The sequence below is a fragment of the Chiloscyllium plagiosum genome, chromosome 23 (assembly GCF_004010195.1).
Source record: "Chiloscyllium plagiosum isolate BGI_BamShark_2017 chromosome 23, ASM401019v2, whole genome shotgun sequence".
Classification (NCBI taxonomy): domain Eukaryota; kingdom Metazoa; phylum Chordata; class Chondrichthyes; order Orectolobiformes; family Hemiscylliidae; genus Chiloscyllium; species Chiloscyllium plagiosum.
Genome location: NC_057732.1, coordinates 15,825,909 through 15,840,934, shown reverse-complemented (window position 1 = coordinate 15,840,934; position 15,026 = coordinate 15,825,909). Strand labels below are relative to the sequence as shown.

At 44.1% G+C, this 15,026-nt stretch overlaps 2 long non-coding RNA genes across 2 annotated transcripts; both read right to left on the bottom strand.

Moving 5' to 3' along the window:
* Positions 1-1,748: 1,748 nt before the first annotated feature.
* Positions 1,749-6,921, bottom strand: LOC122561648. Its single transcript, XR_006315066.1, has 2 exons — positions 6,880-6,921; positions 1,749-2,017 (listed from the first exon to the last, which is right to left on the bottom strand). It is a non-coding gene; the product is annotated as an uncharacterized LOC122561648 (long non-coding RNA).
* A 30-nt stretch (positions 6,922-6,951) lies between these two features.
* On the bottom strand, positions 6,952-12,262 carry LOC122561651. Its single transcript, XR_006315074.1, has 3 exons — positions 12,043-12,262; positions 8,427-8,528; positions 6,952-6,987 (listed from the first exon to the last, which is right to left on the bottom strand). It is a non-coding gene; the product is annotated as an uncharacterized LOC122561651 (long non-coding RNA).
* Positions 12,263-15,026: the final 2,764 nt, after the last annotated feature.

Below are 15,026 nucleotides of genomic sequence, written 5' to 3'. Positions count from 1 at the left end.
CCAAGGAAAAGATTTTGTCTATTTAACCTGTCCATGTCCCTCATGATGTTATAAACTTCTATAAGATCGCCCTTCAGCCTCCAACGATCCAGGGAAAACAGCCTCAGAGTATTCAACCTCTCCCAATAGCACAAATCCTCCAACCTTGGCAATATCCTTGTAAATCTTTTCTAAACCCTTTCAAGTTTCACAACATCCTTCTGATAGGAAGGAGACCAGAACTGCACGCAATATTCCAAAAGTTGCCTAACCAACATCCTGTGCAACCTCAACATGACCTCCCAACTCCTCTACTCAATACTGACCAATAAAGGAAAGCATACCAAATGCCTTCTTCACTATCCTATCTACCTGCGACTCTACCTTCAAGGAGCTATGAACCTGCACTCCAAGGTCTTTTTGTTCAGCAACATCCCTAGGACCTTACCATTAAGTGTACAAGTCCTGCTTTAATTTTCTTTTCCAAAATGTAGCACTTCACATTTATCGAAGTCAAACTCCATCTCCCACTCCTCAGACCTTGGCCCATCTGATCAAGATCCCAGCATTTTTTATCCTCATCTTATGTAGCAAGAGTTGTCGGGACTGGGATAGGTCAGGCAAATGAGAGGCAATGCCAGAAGGGTAGCTTTCAGAAGTTCCACATCCATACCTTCAATTGGCCATTAATTGAGGTCCATTAAATGACTGACAAGATGTTTGACTATTTCCCAGAAGTAGTCAAGGATTATTGATTGTGCCTGTCACCCTTTCCATTCTATGGCAGTTTCAAGGAAAGCTTTCTTCAGAGAAATTTCTAACCTCCAATGGACTGCTAAAAACAACAGAAAGCAAGCCAAAAATATCGGTTGGACAATAAGGGGAAAACAGATCACAATCTGTCACAGAAAATTGTAGGCATTAGTGGTGTATTTAGTGATTCTTCCAGAACTTGAAACATTTTTTGAGCTTATGATACAACGGTTAATTACATTGATAAAACGATGAACTATTTTTTAAAAATCTCTTAAAAGCTACCAAATTATGAAACAAAATACAATTAAAAATCAACTTTAAATGCATTAGAATGTGTAAATCTTCCTTGGTTTATTATATTTGCATCACAAACATTTAGCCATACTTGAAATAAATCTCTGGGTTTGTGATTATTTCTATCAGATTTGTTGGCTATCTTGGTGCAATGATATAGTTTTACTCCAATGGGACAATCAGTAGAGAGTAAGTATTCTAACTGAGTTAATGTTTGTTTACACACTACACTGTATATCCTTTCTTTCTACATTCCTAATTACTTCATGCTTCTCACTTAGCAAAGCAAGCTAAATCGTCACTCAATACTTTGTAATAAAATGCCTTTATTTATCTATGGCTCTTAAGATGTGTATGAAACAATTCCAACACTAGATAAACTGAGAAAAGAAACAAATGCTTAAACCGCAAAGATCGTATTTGGTGCCACCTTTATGGGTGTGGAAGTGCCTTAGTCAAAATAAATCTTGCATTCTCAAACATTGCATAAAAAGTTGCTTGATGGATGACATACAAAAATTTGTTTGAGAAACATTTTCTCCATTAAACAAAAAAATGTCTTTGCATTCTTTCCAATAACTTGATGGTTCAGAAATCAAACCACAAGAAATTTCTAATTAAATAATGAAGCAGCAAAGAGGTTTGACTTTTTTTTGTCCAGTGATGGCAATGTACATGTGTAAAATCTGTTGTGTGCAATTAATCCACTTTAATTGAAATTATTCCATACATGTGTTTTATTATTTAAACAGATAAGTGCAACACTTTAATAGAATAGTTGAAAGTCAGCACAACTTCTGAGATAAACAAGGGGCTGAACATTCTAAATAGTGTCATGGTGGTACCCTAGATAGATGAAAAAAGATTAAACACTGGCGAGGTGAATACAAAATCTTGAAGACAGAAACAGATTTCAGGCACACGTGGGGAAGCTTCATGTTGTGCTCATGTTAAGATCCAAAATGAATGCCTGATCCAAGGAGTGTATCTGTGAAAAAGGTTTTAAGAAAAATAGTAGAAGGACAGTGGCCATTCACAAAATAAAGTGTATCATTTCCTAAACATTTGTCATTTAATATAGCAGTAAAAAGGCAATTTGGCCCATCATGATTGTGCTAGCTCTCTGGAAGGACTGACCAACAAACTATCATTCCACTGTTCTTCTTTTGCATTATCTTGTAACATTTTTCACTTCCTATCTGAATGTAAGTGTTGAACTCTGTCTCCACTTTCTTTTCAGGCTGTAATTCTAGGTACTAATAACTTGCTGTCTTAGACTATGTGAGGAACCATTTTTGTAGGTTCATTTTTGATCAGTCACCTCAAATTTGTAACCTCTGGTTACCTATCTTTTCAAGACTGGAAACAGCTTCTGAACTGCAAAGCATTTGGCTGCTAAGGCAGCAGAAATACTTTAAGGGAATTGTTGAATGGAACATAAAACAAGGTCCACCTTTTTCACTTTGTACCATGCTGACAGTTCATGTTCAGCTAATAAAAGGAAAACCAACATACAGTGGTGCTTGAGGACAAACATGTGATTTGTAGGCTGCTGTCTGAGAAAATGAAATGAATTTGCTGCAGATGCTGCATATTCATATTTGCCTTTATGAAGGATCATGAGGGGAAATGGAACACCTATTACCTTTGTGATAATAACAAATAGAGTCCGATTTGGGTGAAAACTCCTGCTGGTTCTTGGAAGGACCAGCTGATGACACGTTATACTCAAGACTCAATGCAGTGGGGACTTACTGGTAGCTATCAAAATTGTATCAAGAGGTTTTCAGTTAGCGTGCAGCCTCATTGGACATCTTAAAAGAGACAGCTGTTCCTGAATGTTAGGCATGATTAGGAGATGCCGGTGTTGGACTGGGGTGTACAAAGTTAAAAATCACACAACACCAGGTTATAGTCCAACAGGTTTATTTGGAAGCACTAGCGCTCCAAAAGTGCTGTGCGATTTTTAACCTTGAACTTTTGAGAATTCTCAATTTATTTAGACGGTGAATCATTTGCTTATACACATTTCTTCCCCCTTAGAAAAATGGAAGCTGACATCAAGCTCATGTTTTTGTGCAACATGTCTGACAGTTTGCTGATGATAATATCTTCAGGTGGTACAAAATTGTAAAATCTAGTTTGAATTTTTCCCATTAATTGTAGCTTCCAAGATATTAGATAATGTTTGTTGTCAGTACATTAAAATACTAGGATCTATTCCCCATAATATAGCAAATTATAAATATCTTACTACATACTAATACATATTGCACACTTAATTTCTAATCTAAAAAAATTGCAGACTTATTAAAACTGCATTCTTAGGGGTCAAATAGTAACTTGAATCTTGACCATTCCGTTCCTGTTGGCTTTTAGTTCCTAACAAGCCATTTATGCTATTTGTAACCTTTAAGATTAGAGTTCAGAAATTGTCATGTTCATTAATACTTTCTCATTAGTCGCTGTATCCAGTCAGTCATTATTCCTCTATATAGTGAAGATGACTATAGCAAAAATGTCGGTAATTTGAGGTATACACAAATAAATGGAAACACTTATTGATTTTAAGTTCAAGGCAGCGGAGTGTTGGATCAATCTTTAATGCAAACCTTAAGCCTTGTACCTGGGCTCACTTTAGTGCAGTATTGTGATGGGGAAAATGTATAATTTGAGGTCCTATCCATTGAGTTTGATAATTGAAATTTTGCCTTTTTCCAGTGAGTCAGACAAATGTTCACATGGCATTGTGTAGAATGGTGCATTGCACCCAATCCCTTACAAATACAGCTTTTGAATAATAAAATTAAGTGCTAAATGTACTTTAAAACCATGACGACTAAATTTGACATTATTTATAGCTATGTTTAGCACTGAGACTCCAAGCCATGATCCAGCAGGGACCCTGGCTCCAGCCTGTGCTGGGGGACTTATCCAACATCAGCTTTGCCTGAATACTTTTTCAGGCAAGATAGCAGGGAGTCAGAGGTATCCTCAAGCATTGAGCTCCCCAATTTACATCAGATCAGCAATTAAAAGGTTGCCTTGCAGCAGCTACTGAATTATTAATACCCAAGGTGGATGGGCTTAATAAGACTGCTAGCGTCTTAACTGGCTCTTTGAAGTTGTTATAAGTTTGATTAATGAAAGGCAATTCTAAAGTTTTTGATTGACTCTAATGCAAGTGTGACAGTGACATGGGAAATTGCTTGCTTGTAACTTCCTTGGCCTTCTGCCCATAAAAGATTTCCTTAATCACTTCACTGGCATTCAATATGTTATTGTACTGGAGTGGTAACTTTGGTTTTGGTTGCATCAGAGTCAAGACCATGGTGCTGGAAAAGCACAGCTGGTCAGGCAGCAGAGGGGCAGGAGAGTTGATGTTTTGAGCATAACCTTCATCCTGCTACAGAGCATATGCTCAGTGTTACTCTCCTGCTGTTTGGATGCTGCTTTTCCAGCATCATACTGTTCAACTCTGCAGTTGAACATCTACAGTCCTCATTTTCTACTATTTGGCTTTAAGTAAGATGAGACAGTTTCATTAGTGATGCTGATGGATTTAGTTCTTATTTTCTTCAGCTATTACTCAAGTTAAATATTTTTTACACATTTTATGGTTGATAATTGAGCATCTGTAATTTGATGTTTCAAAGAAATTTGACAATATTTGTTCAGAGACCTTATAATTGTATCAGTTTTTAAATACCTTTTTAAATGAAATGGAATGTGAAAACAGTTAAGACTAGGGAATTATTCTCCCTTTCCATTTTCAGAAATAAAATCCTGCCTCAGTAGACATTTACTCGCCCCATTCTCACCCATTGGGCTTTAGGAGAGAGGCTTCAGAAACAATAGAAAAAAAAGGTAGGAGCCAAAGAAGGTCAGAGCAGAAAATGACCCCTCAAGCCCACTCCATTCATCATAGCTGATCTAGCTCATACCTTCACGTTGCCTTCTTTTTACTCTATGATCTTCAGTCAAAGCTAAAACCACCTCCTTGAAAACAAATGTTTTTGCCTCAACCACTTTCAAGCTTAAACTAGTTTACCCATTATCTTTAAACTAAGACCCCAGTTCTGGCCTTCATCAAGTGCATCCTTCCCTCATTTATGTGGAGTCATCCAGTTAGAATTTAAGTTTGTCACCCCTTTCAAACTCAACTCTGCTGAATAAAATCTTAACCAACTCAATCCTCAGGTCACTGGCAGCTCAATAGTTAACTTTGTAAACCTTCATTGTACTCATTAGGAAGAGCATCCTTTGCTAATGAAACCCAATATTCTAGATGTGGCCTTACCAATGCCCTGCATAGTTGCAGTTGACATCCTTATTTCTGTATTCAAATTCCATTATGAAGGCTAACAGTTTGTCTTAAGTGCATGGTAAATGCATGTGGTGTACTGTTATTTCAGCTGCCTAATGTTAAACAGCTCCCTCAATTTATAAAGTCAATAACCTCACATTAATCTATATTATACTATATCTGCCATGTTAGATGTAGAGTGGAAGTGATTGTTCAGAATGAGGTATAGTGTCTAAGTGCTTTTGAAAGGAGGCTCACACCCACAACCCTGCCATTAAGAGGCACATGCTCTACCATCTGAGCTAGCCAGGCCACACAATCTCCTGTTTTTTTTCCCCTCCTGACACCTATTTTTCTTTTTACTCCCACATTGTCTAATAGCAGTGCTTATTCCAGATCCTGAGAGAAAGGGAGAGAACTCCTGTTTAGAGCCCTGTACTGGCATTACCACTACCCAGTGGTAAATGGGCACATCCAGGCATATCTGGGTAGTAGATGCAGGAGAAGAGGTGGATGGTGTGCAGCAGAGCAGTGGTCTGTACAAGGCCTGCCCTTTTAAGGGACAAAACTAAAATTCTGGTGGTGCAGGTTATGGGTCAGGTTCTGGGGGCCTTTTTTTATTTTAATAAGTTTAAAGTTTAAATTTTTTTAAAAATCTAAACATTTACAGCTGTATAAAAACAGCAATTTTGAAGGAAAAGGAGCAACAAAGCCAGACCCCAAACCCTACTGTTTAACCAGTTTACAGGTGAATGAGGACCAGCCTCAAAGCCCAGATTCAAACATTGCTGTCTTAAGGAAATCTATTATGTACAAATGTCAATTATGTAAAACAGTGCATACAATACAGACCCAACAAGCCCCTGTCCCTCCCAGCCACTAAGGCAGCCTGCCCCTATGCACCTTCCAGTTCAGTCTGCCGAGACACCTTCTGACCACCTCTAGGACAGCCTGTCCCAATTACCCCTTCTTGGGAAGGCAGCACTCAGAACAGCCTACCCACCTTCTGGCTTTGAGTGACTGGCATCAGGGTGGCCTACACATACTGTTAGGACAGCCTACCAACCTTCAGGTTCACAGGATGGCCTACCCACCCTCCAGCTCAGGAGGGAGTGTTCAGGATGACCCAGGAGCCTCCCAGCTCATTAAAGCCTACCAGACCCAGGGACACAAGACTGTGCATGTGATAAGCCCAAAGAGAAACATGAGTTAATTGTTAACAGCCCTTCCTGGTACACAGTCCAAATAGTCTTCAAAATATAGAGTCCATTCTAAGGAACATAGTCCACTCTAGTTTGCAATGTGCATGGCCAGAAATGGAGAACACTCCAAACTGCAGAGCCAACCACTAAAAACAGGGTCCACACCCAAAGGCAGCAAATGTACACCCCATAGCACACAGGTGTTCAGTCTCCATGGAGTCCTGGCACATCCTTGGAGAATCAGGACCACTAGGAACAATTTTAAGGTGCAGTTAACTCAGGGGTTTTGGCCCACTCCCAAAGGAAAGGTCTTCTCCCAAACTCTAGGATACAAGTACTCACCTCCCAATGCAGGTGTTCAATCTTCAGATGTCTAGTCCCAGAGCTAGGCCTCCCCACAGGAACAGCTCCTCTAGGGGAAATGTCTTCCACAAGGGCTCAATCCAAACACTAAAGTAAAGACATACAAAAAAGGAAAATATAGAGTCCAAGGGCTATGCCCAACCACAAAATTAACATTTGAGAAAAAGACAAAAAGGACAAGAGTCTAACAGGCTGCAACTAGCCAGAGACTTTAATCAGTCCTCACTAAAGGAATGCCAGTTAAACTGGCAAAACTCAACCAGTTCAGGAATCAGACTTTCCCCTCCAGAAAAGCAGCAGTGGAAGCCAACAGTAACACTGACTGTAGCACTAGTCAGTATACAGTCAGTCCCTAAGACCTGGAATCTATTTTCTTCTGATTATATTTATTAGACAATTACAAGACAGTTTACAAAAAGTAAACATTCACAGCTTATATAAAGAAACAATTTTACAAGGAGAGAGGAGCACCAAAGCCAGGCTCCAAACTCCTGTTCAAACTAGTTTACAGGGGAGAGGACAAACCTGAAATCCCAGTTTCAAACATTACAAGACATTTGTACACAAGACAATCCAGTTACACAAAAGTGCATACAATACAGACCCAACAAGCCCCCATCCATCCCACCTTCCAGCCACTCTAAAGGTAGCCCACCCCTATGCACCTTCCAGCTCTGTCCACCCTGACACCTTACCACATCTAGGGCAGCCCACCCTAGTACCTACCCAGGGGGACAGCACTGAGGACAGCTATCTGCCTTCTGACTTTGTCTGCCCTTATGAAGCATTGGGTTCTCACCCACCCTGATGCACCATCTGGCCAGTGCACTACCCTGACACCTTTCAGCCATCTCTAGGCCAGCCTGTCCCCTTTCCCAGAGGGGACTGTGTGCAGGGTAGCCCACAAGCCTTCAGACCTCAGTCTGTCCCTACACACCTTCTGGCTCTTGGCTGCTCTGACACCTTTACCACTGAGGATAGCCTGCTTCAATTACCCCTTCTCAGCAAAGCAATGCTCAGAACTGCCTACCCATCTGGCAGAGTGGCCTACTCATCCTCCAGCTTTCAGGACAGCCTACCAACCTTCAGGTTCACAGGATAGCCTACCAACCTCCAGCTCTCAGGATGAGCCATGAGCCTCCCAGCTCACAGCAAGGCCTGCCAGACCCAGGAACACAAGACTGTGTAGGTGATAAGCCCAACAAGAAACATGATAGTTAACTGTGAACAGTCCTTTCTGACAGAGTCCAAATAGTGTCTTTAAAAAAAAAAGGGAGTGTACACTCCAGTTTACAACTTGTTCTAGGTAGAGTCCACTGCAAAAAACAGGGTCCACAACCAAGGGGAGAGTCCACTCCCAAAGGCAGCAAATACACACCCCACAGCATGTGTGTTAGTCTCCATGGAGTCCTGGCCCAGCCTGGGAGAGCCAGGGCCACAATACATTAAGTAGCGTTAACTCAGGGGCTGGTCCACTCCTGAAGGGAAGGTCTTTGTCAAAACTCCAGGACACAGCAAGTGCTCACCTCCCAGCACACAGGTGTGCAATCTTCAGAGGCCTAGTCCCAGGCTAGGCCTCCCCACAGGAACAGCTCCTTTGGTCAAAATATCTTCCACAAGGGCTCAGTCTAAACATCAAAAAACAGTAAAGACACAAAAAAAAACTAGAATCCAAGGGCTAAGCCCTACCACAAAAATTTACATTTGTCCTTTTCAGGAAAAAAAAGCAGGTGTAACAGGCTGTAACCAACCAGTGAAACAATCCACTGAGAACTGTTACACCTGAAATACATGGTGCACATCAGGAGTTTAGAAATCAGTTCTCAAGGAGGGGACATGAAAGGTCCTTAGTAGATAGGATTAGGGAAAACCCTAAGGCTTTCTATAGGTATGTTAGGAATAGGCCTGTACTGCGCTGTATTCTTCTATGTTCTATGTTCTATGTTCTAAAAGAATGTCAGTTAACAAACTGAATAATTCAGCCAGTTCAGTAATCAGATTTTTCCCCTCCAGAAAAAAAAAGAGCAGAAACCAACAGTAACACTGACTAGCACCAGCCAGGTCAGTTCCCTAAATCAAGACCTGAATCTCCTTTTTATATTAGTCAGGGCTTTCCTGATTGCCCCAGCCAACAGGATACTCAGTTAACCTGGGACAGACTCAGTCCCCTAAACTAAGGTACTGAATCTGTTTATAATATTTTAACAAATTAGAATACAATTTCCAATAAACAGTTACCATTTACAGCTGTAAATAACAGCAATTTTACAAGGGAGAGGAGCAAAGCTAAGCCCTAAACCCTACCATTCAACCAGTTTACAGGGAAGTGAGGACAAACCACAAATCCCAGTTTCAAATATAATAAGATAGCAACAATGACCTTTATATACAAGACAATCCAGTTACATAAAGTGCAGACAATACAGATCCCTGTCCCCCCCCCCACCCTGTTTCCCCCCCCCACCTTCTCGCTCAGTCCACCCCACGCCCCTTCCAGTTCTTGTCCACCCTGACGTTTTGACAATCTCTAGGACAGCCCATCCTGGTATCTGCCTGGGGTGACAGTGCTGAGGATGGCTACCTGCTTTCTGGCTCTGTCTGCCCCTATGTACCATTGGGCTCACCCACCCTGATGCTCCCCCAACCAGTGGGCACTCCTGGCACACCTGGCCACCTATAGGACAGCCCATCCCCTTCCCTGGGAAGGGGGTGTGCAGGGTAGCCCACAAGCCTGCCCCTATGTGCCTTCTGGCTCCCAGCAGCTCTGACACCTTTCAACTACCTCTAGGACAGTCTGTCCTGATTACCCCTTGGGAAGATACTCAGAATGGCCTACCCACCACCTGGTTCTTCAGGTGACTGACATCAGGGTGGCCTACCCACCCTCTGGCTTTTGGGACAGCCCAACCTTCAGCTTCATGAGATGGCCTACCCACCTTCCAGCTCTTGGGTCATCTGAAAGCTGTAACCCCATGAGCCTCCCAGCTCACAGTTAAGGCCTGCCAGACCCAGGGACACAATCCAGTGCAAGTGATAGACCCAAACACCACAATACAGTAATTACCAAAGAACCAGAGTCCTTTCTGGTACAGTCCAGATTCAGAGTATTCAAAAAGAGAGTCCATTCTCAGGAATGGAGTCCACTTCAGTTTGGAGGTGTATTGTCCAAAAATGGAGTCCACTCCCACAGGCAAATGCCCAACACAGGTGTTCAGTCTCCATGGAGTCCTAGCCCAGCCTTGGAAAGACAGGCCCACTCACAGGAACAGTACATTGTACAAGTGCAGTTAACTCAACAGGGTTTGGTCCACTCCCAAAGGAAAGGTCTTCACCCAAACTCCAGGATACAGCAAGTGCTCACCTCCCAGCAACACAGGTGTTCAATCTTCAGAGGCCCAGTCCCAGGGCTAGGCCTCCCCACAGAACAGCTCCTCTGGTGAAGTGTCTTCCACAAGGGCTCAGTCCAAACACCAAAAAAAAGTGAAGACACATACAAAAAAAAAACCAAGGAAACTAGAGTCCAAGAGCTAAGCCCTACCATAAAATTAACACTGTCCTTTTCTCAAAGGAGAAACACCGGCTGTAACCAGCCAGTGAAACAACAATCCCCTAATGAGAACTGAGTTACACCTAAAACACATTAGGTGCATCAGGAGTTTAACAAATCAGTCCTCATTAAAGGAATACCAGTTAACAAACTGGCTAAATAATTCAGCCAGTTCAGTAATCAGGTTGCCCACTAAAGAAGAGCAGAAACCAACAGTAACATACTGACTGTAGTACCAGCCAGCACAGAATCAGTCCCCTAAACTGGGGGTACTGAATCTCTTATTTTATTAAACAAGTTACAAACAAGTTTACAACAGTTGCATTTACAGCTGCATACAAGAGACGGCAATTTTACAAGGGAGAGGAGCAAAGCCAGTCCCCAAACTCTACCGTTCAGTTTACAGGGACAAGGACAAACCTCAAATCCCAGTTTCACAAAATATAAAGAGACATCAATGACGATATTTGTACATTAGACAATACTGTTACATACAAAAGTACAGACAATACAGACCCAGCAAGGCCCCACCCCTCCCACCTTCCAATCACTAAGGCAGCCCACCCCTACTCACCTTCTGGTTCTCAGTCCACCCCATGCCCCTTCCAGTTCTCAGTCTGCCCTGACACTTTTCGACCACCTCTCAGACAGCCCACCCTGGTACCCACCCAGGGTGACAGTCAGGACAGCCTACCCACCTTCCAGCTTCACTAAACACCCTCAGCACCTTTCGACCACCTCTGGGGCAGCCCACCCTGGTACCTGCCCAGGGTGACAACACAGAGGATGGCTACCCACCTTCTGGCTCTCAGTCTGCCCCTATGTACCATTGGGCTTTCACCCACCCCATTGCACCTCCAACCAGTGGGCTATCCTGGCACACCTTTCAGCCACCTCTAGGACAGCCCATCCCCTTCCCTGGGACAACAGCATCTAGGGTAGCCCACAAGCCTTCCAGAACTCAGCCCACCCCTATGTGCCTTCTGGCTCAGCTGCTCTGAAACCTTCATACCACCTCTAGGACAGCCCATCCTGATTACCCCTTATCGGATGACAGCACTCAGAACTGCCTACCCACCATCTAGCTCTCAGGGCAACCGAGAGCCGTGTGGCCTACCCACCCTCTGGCTCTCAGGGTGACAGCTTTCAGGACAACCCATGAGCCTCCCAGCTCACAGTAAGGCGTACCAGACCCAGGGACACAAGACCATGTGGGCAATAGACCCAGGAAACACCACAATACAGTTACCAAAAAACACAGTCCTTTCTGGTACACAGTCCAAATCTATACAGTCTTCAAGATAGAGAATCCATTTCCACTAAAGGAAGAGTCCACTAAAGTATACAATGTCAGAATTAGAGTCCACTCCAAACTGCAGAGTCATTGCTAAAAACAGTCCACATCCAAGGGCAGAGTCCACTCCTGAAGGGAGCAAATGCACACCCCAGTTGTTCAGTCTCCATAGTCCTGGCCCAGCCTTGGAAAACCAGGCCCACTCACAGGAACATAGTACAGGTACAGTTAACTCACAGGGGTTGGTCCACTCCTGAAGGAAAGGAGTTCTCCCAAACTCCAGGATGCAGCAACTGCTCACCTCCCAGCACACACACAGGTGTTAAATCTTCAGAGGCCCAGTCCCAGGGCTAGGCCGCCCCACAGGAACAACTCCTCTGGTAACATGTATGTCTTCCACAACGACTCAGTCCAAACACCAATAAAAAGTGAAGACACATACAAAAAGCAAATAAAACTACAGTCCAACGGCTAAACCCTACCACAAAATTAACATGTCCTTTTCTCAAAAAAAGGAAAAGTAACACACAGGCTGTAACCAGCCAATGAAATAACAATTCCCTAATGAGAACTGAGTTACACCTGAAACACATTATGTGCATCAGGACTTTAACAATCAGTCCTCACTAAAAGGAATGCCAGTTAACAAACTGGCTAAATCATTCAGCCAGTTCAGTAATGAGGTTTTTCCCCTCCAAAAAAGAGAAGCAAAAACCAACATACTGACTGTAGTAGCAGCCAGCACAGAGTCATTCCACCTAAACTGAGGAGGGTACTGAACCTCTTGTTTATTTTTTTTCTTTTTTAAAAAATTTAACCCCCACACTACCACCTAACTGCGGTAGTGCTTATTTTTCCCCAGCACCAATGGTGTGTGTGCGCGCAGGTGTGAGACACAGTGAAAGAAACAAAGTGCACGAATCTTTATTCAAATTCCACTACCAGGAAGATAGGAAAACACCCAGGTGGCCACTGACAAACACTGCCCTTCACATCAAAGGGCAGTGCTGTGTGATCAAAACAGTGAAGGGGAGGGTAGGGACTAAATCAAAATGGAGTTGGAGGGAGAAATGATGCACTCCACTCCCTGCGGCGCCCACCTCTCCCTGAACAACTCCAGGGTGTTGGTGGACACCGCATGCTCCTTCTTAAAGGACACCCGGGCCCTAAAGTAACCGTGGAAGAGGGGCAGGCAGTCGGCCATAACGACCCCCTCCACGGCCCGCTGCCTGGACCTATTGATGACCTTTTGTTTTTTTTTAATTTCCTGGTTAAATTTTTTTTCTTTTTCTTTTTTTTAGTTTATTTTTTTTTCTTTTTTTTTCGCCCACACTACCGCCTAAGTGCAGTAGTGCTTATTTTTTTCCCAGCACTCATGGTGTGTGTGTGCAGGTGTGAGACATAGTGAGAGACACAAGGTGCACGAATCTTTATTCAAATTCCACCACCAGGCAGATAGGAAAACACCCGAGTGGCCAGTGACAAACACTGCCCTTCACATCAAAGGACAGTGCTGTGTGATCAAAACAGTGAAGGGGAGGGTAGGGACTAAATCAAAATAGAGTTGGAGGGAGAAATGATGCACTCCACTCCCTGCGGCGCCCACCTCTCCCTGAACAACTCCAGGGTGTTGGTGGACACCGCATGCTCCTTCTTAAAGGACACCCGGGCCCTAAAGTAACTGTGGAAGAGGGGCAGGCAGTCGGCCATAACGACCCCCTCCACGGCCCGCTGCCAGGACCTATTGATGACCTTTTGTTTATTTTTTTTAATTTCCTGGTTATATATTTTTTCTTTTTCTTTTTTTTAGTTTATTTCTTTTTCTTTTTTTTTCGCGCACACTACCGCCTAAGTGCAGTAGTGCTTATTTTTTTCCCAGCACTCATGGTGTGTGTGTGCAGGTGTGAGACATAGTGAGAGACACAAGGTGCACGAATCTTTATTCAAATTCCACCACCAGGCAGATAGGAAAACACCCGAGTGGCCAGTGACAAGCACTGCCCTTCACATCAAAGGGCAGTGCTGTGTGATCAAAACAGTGAAGGGGAGGGTAGGGACTAAATCAAAATGGAGTTGGAGGGAGAAATAATGCACTCCACTCCCTGCGGCACCCACCTCTCCCTGAACAACTCCACGGTGTTGGTGGACTCCGCATGCTCCTTCTCCAAGGACACCCGGGCTCTAACGTAACCGCGGAAGAGGGGCAGGCAGTCGGCCCTAACGACCCCCTCCACGGCCCGCTGCCTTGACCTGTTGATGACCTTTTCTTTATTACTTTTCTTTTTTTTAATTTCCTGGTTATATATTTTTTCTTTTTCTTTGTTTTACTTTATTTTTAAAATTTTTTAATTTTTTTTCGTTTTTTGTTCGCCCACACTACCGCCTAAGTGCGGTAGTGCTTATTTTTTTCCCCAGCACCCATGGTGTGTGTGTGTAGGTGTGAGACACAGTGAAAGACACAAAGTGCACCAATCTTTATTCAATTTCCACCACCAGGAAGACAGGAAAACACCCGGGTGGCCAGTGACAAACACTGCCCTTCACATCAAAGGACAGTGCTGTGTGATCAAAACAGTGAAGGGGAGGGTAGGGACTAAATCAAAATAGAATTGGAGGGAGAAATGATGCACTCCACTCCCTGAACAACTCCAGGGTGTTGGTCGACGCCGCGTGCTCCTTCTCCAAGGACACCCGGGCTCTAACGTAACCGCGGAAGAGGGGCAGGCAGTCGGCCCTAACGACCCCCTCCACGGCCCGCTGCCTGGACCTGTTGATGGCCAGCTTGGCCAGGCCCAGGAGCAGACCCACGAGGAGGTCTTCAGACCTGCCCTCCTTCCTCCGTACCGGGTGCCCAAAGATCAGGAGCGTGGGACTGAAGTGCAGCCAAAAACAGAGGAGAAGGTTTTGCAGAAAATCAAAAAGGGAGTGCAAACGCCCACACCCAATATACACGTGGTCCACGGACCCCACAGCGCCACAGAACAAGCAGTTGGGCTAGGAGTCCGTGAACCACCGCAATCTGCGGTTGCAGGGGACTGCTGCGTGCAGCACCCTCCACCCCAGATCCCCGAGAGAAAGGGGGAGGACTCCCGCGTAGAGAGCCCTCCACTGGGGATCCCCACCGCCCGGTGGCAAATGGGCACGCCAAGGCGTGTCCGGACGGTAGATGAGGGAGAAGAGGTGGATGGTGTGCAGCAGCAGCCGGTACAGGGCTCTCCTTTTCACCTCCCGAAACAAAACAAAGTTAAAATTTCGGAGGCGGCTCAGGTTGTGAGGCACAGGCTC